At 39.4% G+C, this 13,012-nt stretch overlaps 1 protein-coding gene across 6 annotated transcripts in view; it reads right to left on the bottom strand.

Annotated features, from left to right (window-relative positions):
- The window catches only part of GABRA5 (gamma-aminobutyric acid type A receptor subunit alpha5), a 72,444-nt gene extending 70,718 nt beyond the window's left edge, over positions 1-1,726 (bottom strand). Inside the window, exon 1 of one of the 6 annotated variants that reach the window (XM_023652053.2) lies at positions 1,058-1,726. The gene's annotated coding sequence lies outside the window, so the exon portion shown is untranslated. Of the gene's footprint in view, positions 1-736 lie in introns of all 6 variants that reach the window. The other 5 variants (XM_070231411.1, XM_023652057.2, XM_070231393.1 and 2 more) reach the window with 5 other exon arrangements.
- Positions 1,727-13,012: the final 11,286 nt, after the last annotated feature.

The raw sequence follows: 13,012 nt of genomic DNA, 5'->3' as shown, positions 1-13,012 counted from the left end.
AAGAGAGGCTGCACTCCCACAGTCCCCGGACCGCCAGGGGGGCTTGCGGGCGCAGGTGGGCACGGGGGCGGCACTGCGGAGCTGCAGCCTCGGCCGCCTGCGCGCCCGCGGCCCGGCAGGATCGGCCTCCCGCGCGGTCCGCAGCGGCACGCCGAGCGCCTCCCGCTCGCCGGCCCCCTCGGTTCTTTTCTGGCCCTCGCAGACCTCCCCCCGCTGCTGCCCAGATCCTAGCCAAGAGCCCCGCAGGGTGGCGCCTTCCTCCTTGGCGAGGAGCGCGCGGTGCCGCGGCGGTCCTGAGGCCTCGAGCAGCCCGGGCGATCCCCCCGCGACACTCCCGCGGAGCCCGCGCCCACCCCGCCAGCGGCGCCGGCACGCCGCGCGCTTCACAGCCGCCTGGCCGGCGGGGTCCTCCAGGTGGGCGATTGCGCCCTTCCGATTTCAGTGACGGCGGCAGCCGGTGCCCGCACGCCCCAGTTTCCACCAGCAGGCCGGTGGGCGCTGCGCCCTGGTGCCGTGTGTGGCAGGGCTGCGCTGCCCAGGACACCCCGGTCCTCCCGCGCGGCTTTGCACCCGCAGGCGCCGGGGGAAAGTTTGCGCTCCCTGCCGCCATCGGCGCCCCGGCTGCTCTCCACCTCCCCTCCTGGACCATGCAGCCTGCAGCTCGGGCGCCCCGAGAAGAGGGGTGCCGGCTGAGCGGGGGCCGCCCGTCCTCTCACCCTTGCCCGTGTCTTCTTACCCCACTGCCCCGGCCCGGCGCGCCCGGGCTTACCCCGCGCGCCGGGCCCGGGAGGCGAGCCGTCGGCGAGGGTGCATCCTCCTCCGCTGCTGCCGCTGCCGCTGCCGCCGTTCTCGCCCGGGTAGCAGGCGCGGAAGGCCGGTGCGGCGTCACCACCCCATGCTGCCAGCGCGAACTTCCCCAGTCCTCCCGGGCCGAGCGGATTGGGCGCCCCGCGCTCCCGCCGCCGCCCTGTGGCTCCGCTCTGCGCGGCACCCCGAGCCGCGCCGCCCCGCTGCAGATCCCCCCGCGCCCCCAGCGCACTCGCGCGCTCGCTCTCACCTCTCCTGAGCGCCACATGTCGTCTCTGGGTTTGAGGAACGTTCCTCTGCAGAGGCGCTCCGATAGAGGCCGCCAGACTCTCACTTAATGCGCCCTCGGGCAGGCTCAGCGAGGGGGGAGGGCTTAGGGCCCGCGGCGTGGCCTGGTTTGGGATAGGCCATATTTCTGCTGAAGTTTCCTGAAGGTCTTCAGGAGCATCATATCCCGTGTCTCCTGTCCTAACCACTGGTCCCTCTTTTTAGAGCAGAAATGGAAACGGAGTGTCACTAGGCAGCAAGCAGGAGACCATTGCTCTGAGAGTTCTCTTCTAGAGCCAACCGGAGCACTTTCCTAAGCCAGCCTCAGTCCATCCTTCCTCAGTCCTCAACACCCGCCTCAGTGTTCACATCTCCTATTCTCTTTAGAAAGGAACCAGTCTGTGAGATTTCTTTTTATCTGTAATTCATTGCTAGGGAGGGCAAACCAGAGTAAAATCGGATTTGATTAACATTAAACCCTTACCTAATTGCAGTATACATTTGGTGGTTTTCTAAAGTTCTATTTCTTGACAAGAAGCCGCGATGTCAATAGCAAGGGGCCCCGGGGTCTGCAGACGTAAGTGCGAGTCCTGAGTTGAGTGGCAGGAGCTTCCCCAGGAGCGCTTCTCTGGCCTAGACATTAGTGCACTGTACTGCCTTCAGGACCCGCGCACATGGGGGGGCAGGTTCCATTATTGGGATTATATCTGTCTTTGTGTCAGTGGTGAGATCCTGAGTAGTGAGGGTAGCACTAATGACAGCTGCGCAGAAATAGGGTCCTCTTCAAGCAGCGTAAACAAGATGGTGGTAAAACCAAGCGTATTCCTTAATTTTAAGATTGCAGGCATCTTGTTTCATCAGAGGTGGATGCCTCTTGACTACGAGAACACCCAGGGGAAAATGTTCAAGATTTAAAGTAAAACCGCTAAGAACGTGATGAGATCAATACTATTATTTCTCATCTTTTGTGACACTGCATTTTTTTTTTTTTTTTTGAGAACGATTAGCCCTGAGCTAACTACTGCCAATCCTCCTCTTTTTGCTGAGGAAGACTGGCCCTGAGCTCACATCCGTGCCCGTCTTCCTCTACTTTATACGTGGAACGCCTACCACAGCATGGCTTTGCCAAGCGGAGCCATGTCGGCACCGGGATCCGAAAGGTGAACCCCCAGCCGCTGAAGCAGAACGCGGGAACTTAACCGCTACACCACTGGCGGGCCCCTGACACAGCATTCTTTATAGTCACATTTAACAAAATAATTGTGAGAAAAGGCAAATTTCTAACTCTCCTCCAGAAAGGATTTTTCATCTTTCAGTGTATGAAGTTGCTCTATTCAGTTTTGTCTAATACCATGTATTCCAAATCTCAGCTGGTACTTTTCCACATTCCAAAAATTCTGAGATTTCCAAAAATGGGAAATTGTAAATATATTTCAGGAACAGGGCATAAAAACATTTAAATGTTGCAAATATATAGGAAGTGTTACTCTGAATATACATTTAGTCACAGTATTAAATAACTGAGTCTAGTAGTTCGACATCAAATATAAATTAGATGAGATGCTCCTTTGAAAGGCTTTTCTGATTCTAAGATGGATAGACAGAACACATGCATTTCTTCCTTTTCTAATTTCTCAAAAGACCTATCACAAAGACAAGTTCACTGAGAGTCAAAATCATTAAATTAAAAACAATCAGAATCAACTTAATATAATTTTTCACCTGTTAGGTGTTAGAATACTAGGTTTAGAGATACCAGTGGCAGCTGCTGCTCTCTCTCTTTTCCCCTTTACTGAATGAGGTAAAACAAAGTAGTTATAGTTCTGGAAAGCAGTAGAGGGCACCCCAGTTCCACATAACCTCAGTGTTGGACCTGTCTCAATTAGAATTTAGTTTCCAGCATGAAAACCTAAAATAACTGAACTTGGGGAAGCTGGGCAATGGGCGAAACACTTGTCCTGAGAACACCCACTCTCTACCTCATCCAGAGCAGAGGCAGAGAAGGGAGGCTGTGTTTGTGTGGGTGGGTGGAGTAAGACGGCTAAAGCATGAAAAGCAATGAGGAAGCAGAGCTGGGCAAGAAGTTGAATGAAGGGTGTTCTAAGCTGAGGGCCCACTTGTGTAAAGTAAGGCATTTTTGTGGAACTCTGTGTTATTTTGTGTTTATGAAGAATTAAGTACAGGGTGAAGATAGCGAGAGCTGAGGTGAGACCAATATGCAGAGGCCAGGTGCAAGAAGACAGGCAATGTGGACCCAAGGAGTTAAGTTCCTTCTGCAAGCAGGAAGGAGTTATTGAATAGTTTTGTTGGTCGGGGTAAGGATCTGATGCCGGAAAAGATTCTTCCTAACAACTGTATGCAGAAAAAATGTTGGGAGGAGGCAAATCCTGGCTAAAAGCAAGTAAGAACATCACAGGGCCAGCCCATGGAGGGAATTTAATAAATGCTGGAGTTATTTCATTAATGGAATAGTAAACTCATTGATTCATATGGATTGAAAGCAGGGTTAGGAGTACTTTGGCCAAACAGAAACCAGAGGGTCTTAGTGGTTAAGGAAACAGAGATGCCAAGTCTGACTGGAAGAAAAATGAAAATTCCTGGGAAAAGATAACAGTTGATTTGGACTCCAAAAAAGAAGTTGGACAGAAAATATCAGAAAAGGGAAAACAAAGAGCAGAGACCAAGATAGGAAGCGACAGGGTGCACTGAGTAAAAAATGCTCAATTCACGGAGAGTATACTCTGTGTATTTTTAATTTTTAATTTATTTCTTTTATTTTTCATCTTATTTAAATTAGAGCTCTCATGTTACTCATCTGAAGGGTACATATAGATTACAGACATGTTTTAATTAGCTGGCATGATTTTAAAATAAATTAGAGACAACATTAAAATCCAGAAGATTTCACATAAATAAATGAGTAAGTAAGTGAATGATTGAGTAAATTAATACTCTAGATTTATGGCTTTTCTTAAAAAAGAAAAAGCAGATTTAGCAACAATGGGCTTACATTCCCACCCTATTACCCATCCCTGCCCACTTATACTGGGCCTGGTCTCCTAACAGCAGCACACCCTATTCTTTTTATGATTAACCTCCTGCCCCTCACTTGTGTTACCTGGCAAATAGAAGCAACCGAGGTTTTTAAAGAGATTTAAGTTTTGTTGTCTGATTCCATTTGTCTCCATGTTGGTTTGTTAATTATATTATTTTATTTTGTGTTTACTAGTTGCTCTTGGGTTTAAAATAGAGGTCTTTAAATTACTATGTATACCTTTAAGTAACATTATGCCATTTCATGCATAGTATATGAATCTAACAACAATATATTCTATTTTTTCCTGTCCTATTTGTTGTTGTTGTCACACATGTTACTTCTACATAGGTTAGTTAGTCAATTATCTTTTACTTTAACAGTCAATTACCTTTTCTAAAAAGTTGTAGTAAAATATACATAACATAAATTTTACTTATAATTTCCCTGTTCAAGTGTACAGTTCAATAACATTAAGAACACTCACATTGTTGTGCAAGCATCACCACTATCCATCTCCAGAATTGTTTCACTATCCACGACTGAAACTCTGTAACTATTAAATAATAACTCACCATTCTCCCCCGACTCTTCCTCAGCTTCTGGTAACCGCTGCTATACTTTCTGTCACTAAGAATTTGACTGTTCTCGGTACATCATATAAATGAAATCATATAATAATTTTCCCTTTGTGTGTGGCTTATTTTACTTAGCATAATGTTTTCAAGGTTCATACATGCTGTGGCATGTAGTAGTACTTCATTCCTTTTTAAGGCAGAATAACATTCTGTTGTATGTATATGCCACAATTTATCCATTCATGTACGTATGGACATTTGGGTTGTTTCCACCTTTTGGCTATTGGGAATAATGCAGCTATGAACATTGGTGTACAAATATTTGTTCGAGTCCCTGCTTTCAGTTCTTTTCTATGTATACCCAGAAGAGGAATTGCTGGATCACTTGGTAATTCTATGTGTAACTTTTTGTGGAACTGTCATACTGTTTTCCACAGTGGCTGCATCACTTTACATTCCCAAGAACAAGGATTCTAATTTCCTCACATCTTTGCCAACGCTCACTTTTTGTTTGTAGTCTGTTTTGCTTTTTATAATAGCCATCCTAATGGGTTTACAGAGGTATCTCATTGTTTTTTGGTTTGTTTGTTTGGTTGTGTTTTGTGAGGAAGATTGTCCCTGAGCTAAGATTTTTGCCAATCTTCCTCCTTTTGCTTGAGGAAGATTGTTGCTGAACTAACATCTGTGCCAATCTTCCTCTATTTTGTATGGGATGCTTCCACAGCATGGCTTGACAAGCGGTGCTTGGTCTGTGCTGGGGATCCAAACCTGCAGACTTCTGGGCTGCAGAGGCAGAGCATGAGAACTTAACCACTATGCCACCAGGTCAGCCCCCTATCTCATTGTTTTGATTTGCATTTCCCCAGTGATAGTGATGTGGAGCATCAAATTATGTGCTTATTGCCTATTTGTATATCTTTTTTCAACAAATCTTTATTTAGGTGCTTTGCCTGTTTTTGAAATGGGTTATTTGGTTTTATTGTTGTCAACAACAATATAATAGGAGTTTTCATATGTTCTGGATATTAGTACCTTTTCAGGTATACGATTTGAAAATATTTCCTCCCGTACTGTGGGTTTTCCTTCTATTCAGTTGATAGCGTCCTTTGATGCACAAAATTTTTAATTTTGATGCAGTCAAATCTGTCTATTTTTCTTTTGTTGACTGTGCTTTTGTTGTCATATTCAGTAATCATTGCCAAATTCAAAGTCGTGAAGCTTTCCCTTATGTTTTCCTCTAAGAGTTTTATAGTTTTGGCTCTTGTGTTTATGTCTTGGATCCATCCTGAGTTCATTTGTGCATATGGTATTAGGTAAGGGTTCAACTTTATTCTTTTGCATATGAATGTCCAGTTTTCCCACCACCATTTATTGAAAAGATTATTCTTTCAATCAGTGAGTAGTCTTGGCACCCTTTTGTAAGTTATTTGACCATATGTGCCAGGATTTATTTCTGGACTCTTTAGTCTGCCTTTTATGCCAGTACCACACTGTTTAGATTACTATAGCTTTGTAGTAAGTTCACAAATCAGTAAGTATGAGTCTCTAACTTTTTTCTTATTTCTGAAAATTGTTTAGCTGTTCAGATTTTCTTGAGATTCACGTGAATTTGAGAAAGGGTTTTTCTATTTCTGAAAAAGAAAAAAATCATTGGTATTTTGATAAGGATTGCATTTATCTGTAAATCCCTCTGGGTAGAACTGATGTCTTAACAATATTAAGTCTTCCAATCATTGAACATGGAGTGTTTTTCCATTTATTTACATCTTCTTTCATTTATTTCAGCAGTTTTCAAGTTTTCATTGTACAAGTCTTTCACCTTCTTGGTTAAGTTCATTCCTAAGTATTTAATCTTTTTGATGCTATTGTAAATGGAATTGTTTCTTACTTTCCTTTCCAGGTTGTTCATTGTTCTTGTTTAGAAATGCAGGTGATGTTTGAGTGTTGAATTTTATATCGAGAAACTTGCTGAATTTATTTGTTAGTTTATCAGAGTTTTTGTGGAATCTTTAGGGTTTCTATATGTAAGATCATATCATCTGTGAACAGAGACAATTTTACTTCTTTTTCATTTGAATGCCTTTTATTTCTTTTATTTCCTAATTTCTCTGTCTATATCTTCCAATACTACTGTGTTGAATAGAAGTGGCAAAAGTGAGCATTGGTATCTTGTTTCTAATCTTAGAGGAAAAGCTTTTAGTCTTTCATCACTGAGTGTGATGGTAACTGTGGGTTTTCATATATGGCTATTATTATGTTGAGATAGTTTCCTTCTATTCCTAGTTTGTTGAGTGTTTTTATCTCAAAAATGTGTTGAATTTTGTCAAATGCTTTTTCTCAGCAATTGAGATGATCATGTGGGTTTCTTTTTTCTCATTCTCATAATTTGGTATATCACATTGATTGATTTTCATATGTTGAATCATCCTTGCATTCCAGGAATAAATCACACTTGGTCATGGTGTATAATTCTTTTAATTGGCAGTTGATTTTGGTTTGCTAGTTTTGTGTTGAAGATTTTTACTTCAATGTTCATAAAGCTTATTGATCTGCAGTTTATTTTCTTTTAGAGACTTTATCTGACTTTGGTAAAGCTCACTATATAGAATGAGTTAGGAAGTGTTCCTTCATCTCCAATTTTTGGGAACATTTTTAAAAGGATTATTGTTAATTCTTCTTTAAGTTTGTTACAATTCACCAGAGTAGCCATCTGATGCTGAGCTTTTGTTTTGAATTTTTTATTACTGATCCAGTATCCTCACTAGTTATAGATCTATTCAGATTTTCTAATTCTTTGTGATTCAGTCTTGGTAGGTTTTGTTTCTAGGAATTTCTCCATTTCATTTAAGTTATCCATTTGTTGGTGTACATTAGCACATAGTACTGTCTTATAATTCTTTTTATTTCTGTAGAACCAGTAGTAATGTCCTCATTTCTTTCTGATTTTAGAAATTTGAGTCTTTTCACTCCCATTTTTTTAGTCCATATAGCCATAGTTTGTCAAATTTGTTGATCTTTTCAAAGAACCAAGTTTTTGTTGTGTTGATTTTCTCTATTGTTTTTCTATTCTCTGTCTCTGCTCTAATGTTTATTATTTCCTTCCTTCTGCTACCTTTGGGTTTAGTTTGTTCTTCTTTTTCTAGTTCTTTAAGCTATAGATTTAAGTTGATTTGAGATCTTTCTCCTTTTTTAAAGTAAGCATGTACAGTTATAAATTTCCCTCTTAACGCTGCCTTCACTGCATCCAATACATTTTTGGGATCTTGTGTTTTCAATTTCATTCACTTCTATTTTATAACTTCCTTTGTGATTTCTTTTTTTATTTCTTTGTTGTTTAAGGGTGTGTTGCTTAATTTCCATAAATTTCTGACTTTTCCAATTTTCCTTCTGTAACTGACTTCAAATTTCACTTAATTGTGGTCACAGAAGATATTTTTTATGACATCTATCTTTTTAGTATCTATTTAGAATTGATTTTTTGCCCAACATATGGTCTATCCTGGAGAATATTCCATGTCCTACTTGTTCTATCTGTTATTAGAATGGAGTATTAAAATGTCTAAGTATTGTTGCACAACTGTCTTTTTCTCCCTTTGGTACTATCAATTTTTCTTCAGATCCTTTGAGGATCTGTTCATAGGTCCACAAATGTTTGTAATTGTTGTCTTTTTGTTGTATTTAACCTTTTATTAAAACATAATGTCCTTCTTTGTCTCTTTCATATTTTTGACTTAAAATCTATGTTGTCTGATATCGGTATAGCCACTTCTACTCTCCTTTGGTTACTATTTACATGAAATATCTTTATCCATCCTTTCACTTTTAACCTATTCAGTTAATCTAAAGTGTGTCCATTGTAGACAGGATATAGTTGGATCATTTTTTAATCCATTCTGCCAATTTCTGTCTTTTGATTGGAGAATTTATTTACATAGAGAAAATAATCATTGACAGAGGAAAAATTATTTCTATTGATATTTGCATTCTATATGCTCTCTGGTTTTCTTTGTCCCTTGTTTGCTGCATTACTGTCTTTTTTGAGTTTGATTTTTTTTTTTTTGCAGTGAAATGTTTTAATTCCCTTCTCTTTTCCTTTAGTCTATATTTGATAGCTATTTCCTTTGTGATAACCATGGTGATTACACTTAAAATCCTAAAATTGTAGCAGTCTAATTTGAGTTTATTCCAGCTTAACTTTAATAGCATATAAAACCTCTGCTCCAATACAGCTCAGTTCCCACCTGTTTTCAGTTATCAATGTCACAAATTACATATTTATATATTGTGTGCCCAAAATCTTTTATTATGAATTTTTGTTTTAAGTCATGTAGAAAATAAAAAGTTTACAAACTAAAATTACAATAATACTAGATTTTATAATTGCTGACATGTTCGCCTTTACTTGAGATATTTATTTCTTCATGTGGCTTTGGGTTAATGTCCAGTGTCCTTTTATTTCAGCCTGATGGGTTCCTTTTAGAATTTCCTACAGAGCGGGGCTGGTAGTGTCAAACTTCCTAAGTTTTAGCTTATTGGGAATGTCTTAATTTCCCCTCAATTTTTAAAGACAACTTTGCTGACATAGAATTATTGCTTTACAGTTATTTTCTTTCAGTAATTTGAATATATAAACCTACTGTCTTCTGTCCTTGAGGGTGTCTGAGGAGAAATCTCCTGATAATATTATTGAAGATCCTTTGAATTGATGAGTAGCTTTTCTCTTACTGTTTTCAAAAACTTCACTTTGTCTTTGGTTTTTGAAAGCTGATTATACTTTTTCTTGGTGTGAATCTCTTTAAGTTTATTCTTTGAGTTTATTGAGCTTCTTGGGTTTTCAGATTCATATGTTGTATTGACTTTGGGAAGTTTCCCCCCATTATTTCCTGAAATAATATCTCTACCCCTTTCTTTCTCTCTTCTCCTGTGGGACTCCCACAATACTTATGTCAGTCGGCCTCATGGTATCTCACAGTTCTCTGAGGTTTTGTTTACTTTTCTTCAGATTTTTCTCCTTCTGTTCCTTAGACTCAATAATTTTAATTGTCCTATCTTTGAGTTTGCTGATTCTTTCTTCCTCCTACTTAGATCTTTCTTTTAATCTCTTTGTTTTGTTTCAAGTATTGTACTTTTCAGCTTCAGAACTTCATTTTGACTCATTTTCATGTTTTCTATCTTAGTACTGATATTTTCATTTTGTTCATATATTGTTATCTTGACTTTGTCCATGTCTTCCTTTAGCTCTTTGAGCAACTTTAAAACAGTTGTTTTAAAGTGTTTCTCTAGAAATTCTCCCATGTGATGTTCTTCAGGAATGTTTTCTGTCAATTTATTTTTTCTTTGAATAGCTTTTACTTTCCTATTTCTTTGTATGCTTTGTGATTTTTTTTTTTAAATCAGACGTTTGGATCTTATAATATGATAACTCTGAAATCAGATTCTCCCTTTTCCCTTGGTTTGCCTGTTTTTGGTTTTTGTTTTTCAATAATGTAGAGAATCTCTGTGCTAGAGACCAGACCAGCTAGAGACCAAACTTAAGGTCTTCTCAGTTTTATCTAAGCCTGTGTCTCTCTCTGGAATGCATGGTAACTTTCTAATTTCCCCTGGGTATGTGGTTGCTTTGAATTCCCTAATTCTTTTTTTAAATTATATTTTATTCAGGTCATAATAGTTTATAACAGGGTGAAACTTCAGTTATACAATATTATTTGTCAGTCACCATATATATGTGCCCCTTTAACCCTTATACCCACCCCAACCTCCTTCCCATCTGGTAACCATTAATCTGTTCTCTTTGTTCATGTGTTTGTCTATCTTCCACATATGAGTGAAATCAAGCAGTGTTTGTCTTTCTCTGTTGGCTTATTTCGCTTAACCTAATACCCTCAAGGTCCATCCATGTTGCAAATGGGACAATTTTGTATTTTTTATGCCTGAGTGGTATTCCATTATATATATGTAAACTGAATCTTCTTTATCCATTCATCGGTCAATAGGTACTTGGATTGCTGCATGTCTTGGCTATTATGAATAATGCTGTGATGAACATGGGGGTGCATAAGTCTGTTTGAATTGTTGACTTCAAATTCTTTGAATAAATACTCAGAAGTGGGATAGCTGGGTTGTATGATATTTCTATTTTTAATTTTTTGAGAAATCTCCAGGGACCGGCCCCATGGCTAAGTGGTTAAGTCTGCGTGCTCTGCTTTGGCAGCCCATGGTTTCACTGTCTTGGATCCTGGGTGGGGACTTGGCACCACTTGTCAAGCCATGGTGAGGTGGCATCCCACATAGTACAACGAGCATGACATACAACTAGAATATACAACTATGTGTTGGACAGGCTTTGGTAAGAAGAGGAAGAAAACAAAAGAAGACTGGCAACAGATGTTAGCTCAGGTGCCAATCTTTATAAAAAAAAGAAAAGAAAAAAAAGAAATCTCCATACTGTTTTCCGTAGTGGTTGCACCAGTTTGCATTCCCACCAGCAGTGTATTAGGGTTCCCTTTTCTCCACATCCTCTCCAACATTTGTTATTTTTGTCTTGGTGATTATAGCCATTCTAACAGATGTAAGGTGATATCTTGTTGTAGTTTTGATTTGCATTTCCCTAATGATTAGGGATGTTGAGCATCTTTTCATATGCCTATTGGCCATCTGTATATCTTCTTTGGAAAAATGTCTGTTCAAATCCTTTGCCCATTTTTTGATTGTTTTGTTTTTTTCTTGTTGAGTTGTGTGAGATTTTATATATTTTGGGAATAAGCACCTTGTCAGATATATCATTTGCAAATATTTTCTGCCATTTGGTGGGTTGTCTTTTCATTTTGCTCCTGGTTTCCTTTGCCTTGCAGAAGCTCTTTAGTCTGATGAACTCCCATTTGTTTATTTTTTCTTTTGTTTCTCTTACCCAAGTAGAGATGGTATTTAAAAAGATGCCTCTATGACTGATGTCAAAGAGTGTACTGCCTATATTTTCTCCCAGGAGTTTTATGGTTTCAGATCTTACCTTCAAGTCTTTAATGCATTTTGTGTTAATTTTTGTGTATGGTGAAAGATAATGGTCTACTTTGGCATGTGGCTGTCCAGTTTTCCCAACTCCATTTATTGAAGAGACTTTCCTTTCTCCATTGTATGTTCTTTGCTCCTTTGTTCAAGGTTAGCAGTCCGTAGATGCATGGTTTTACCTCTGCACTTTCAACTCTGCTCCATTGATCTGTGTGTCTGTTTTTGTACTAATCCCATGCTCACATGTTTTGATTACTATAGCTTTGTAGTATATTTTGAAGTCAAGGATTGTGATACTCCCAGCTTTGCTCTTTTTTCTCAGGATTCCTTTAGCTATTCGAAGTTTTTTGTTGTCACATATGAATTTTAGGACTCTTTGTTTTCTTTCTGAAGAATGTCATTGGGATTCTGATTGATATTGCATGGAATCTGTAGGTTGCTTTAGGTAGTATGGATACTTTAACTATGTTTATTTTTCCATTCCATGTGCATGGAATATCATTCCATTTCTTTATGTCATCCTCAATTTGTTTATTAGAGTATAGAAATGCAACTGATTTTTGTAAGGTGATTTTGTACCCTGCAACTTTTCTATAGTAGTTGATTATTTCTACAAGTTTTTCGATAGATTATTTAGGGTTTTCTATATAGAAAAACATACCGTCTGCAAACAGTGAGAGTTTCACTTCTTTACTGAGGTTTTTATAAAAGAGCTCATGGTTGAGGTAGGCCATTTTCTGATAGCCTCTTATTTCCTTAGTCTACGAGATTTCCATCCCTTTCCTCTTCCCCATCTATATTTTGCTTTCACAACTTATTCCATTTTGTGTTGTGAGTTTGTGATTAAAATGAAGTTTGGATACCTTTTATTTCTCTTTCTTGCCTAATTGCTCTGGCCAAAACCTCCAGTACCATGTTGAATAAGAGTGGGCACCCTTGTCTTGTTCCTATTCTCAGAGGGATGGCTTTCACTTTTCCCCTGTTGAGTATGATGTTGACTGTGGGTTTGTCATATTGGCCTTTATTATGTTGAGATACTTTCCTTCTATAACCATTTTATTGAGCATTTTTATCATAAATGGATGTTGAATCTTGTCAAGTGCTTTCTCTGCATTTGTTAAGATAACTATGTGGGTTTTTTTCCTCATTTCATTAATGCGATGTATCACATTGATTGATGTGGATGTTGAATCATCCCTGAATCTCTGGCATAAATCCCACTTGATCATGGTGTATGATCCCTTTAATGTATTGCTGTGTTTGGTTTGCCAATATTTTGTTGAGGATTTTTGCATGTATGTTCATCAGCAATATTGGCTTG

This window comes from Equus caballus, chromosome 1 (assembly GCF_041296265.1).
Source record: "Equus caballus isolate H_3958 breed thoroughbred chromosome 1, TB-T2T, whole genome shotgun sequence".
Lineage (NCBI taxonomy): Eukaryota > Metazoa > Chordata > Mammalia > Perissodactyla > Equidae > Equus > Equus caballus.
The sequence above is the reverse complement of the archived record's forward strand: the minus strand, read 5'-3'. Positions and strand labels throughout refer to the sequence as shown.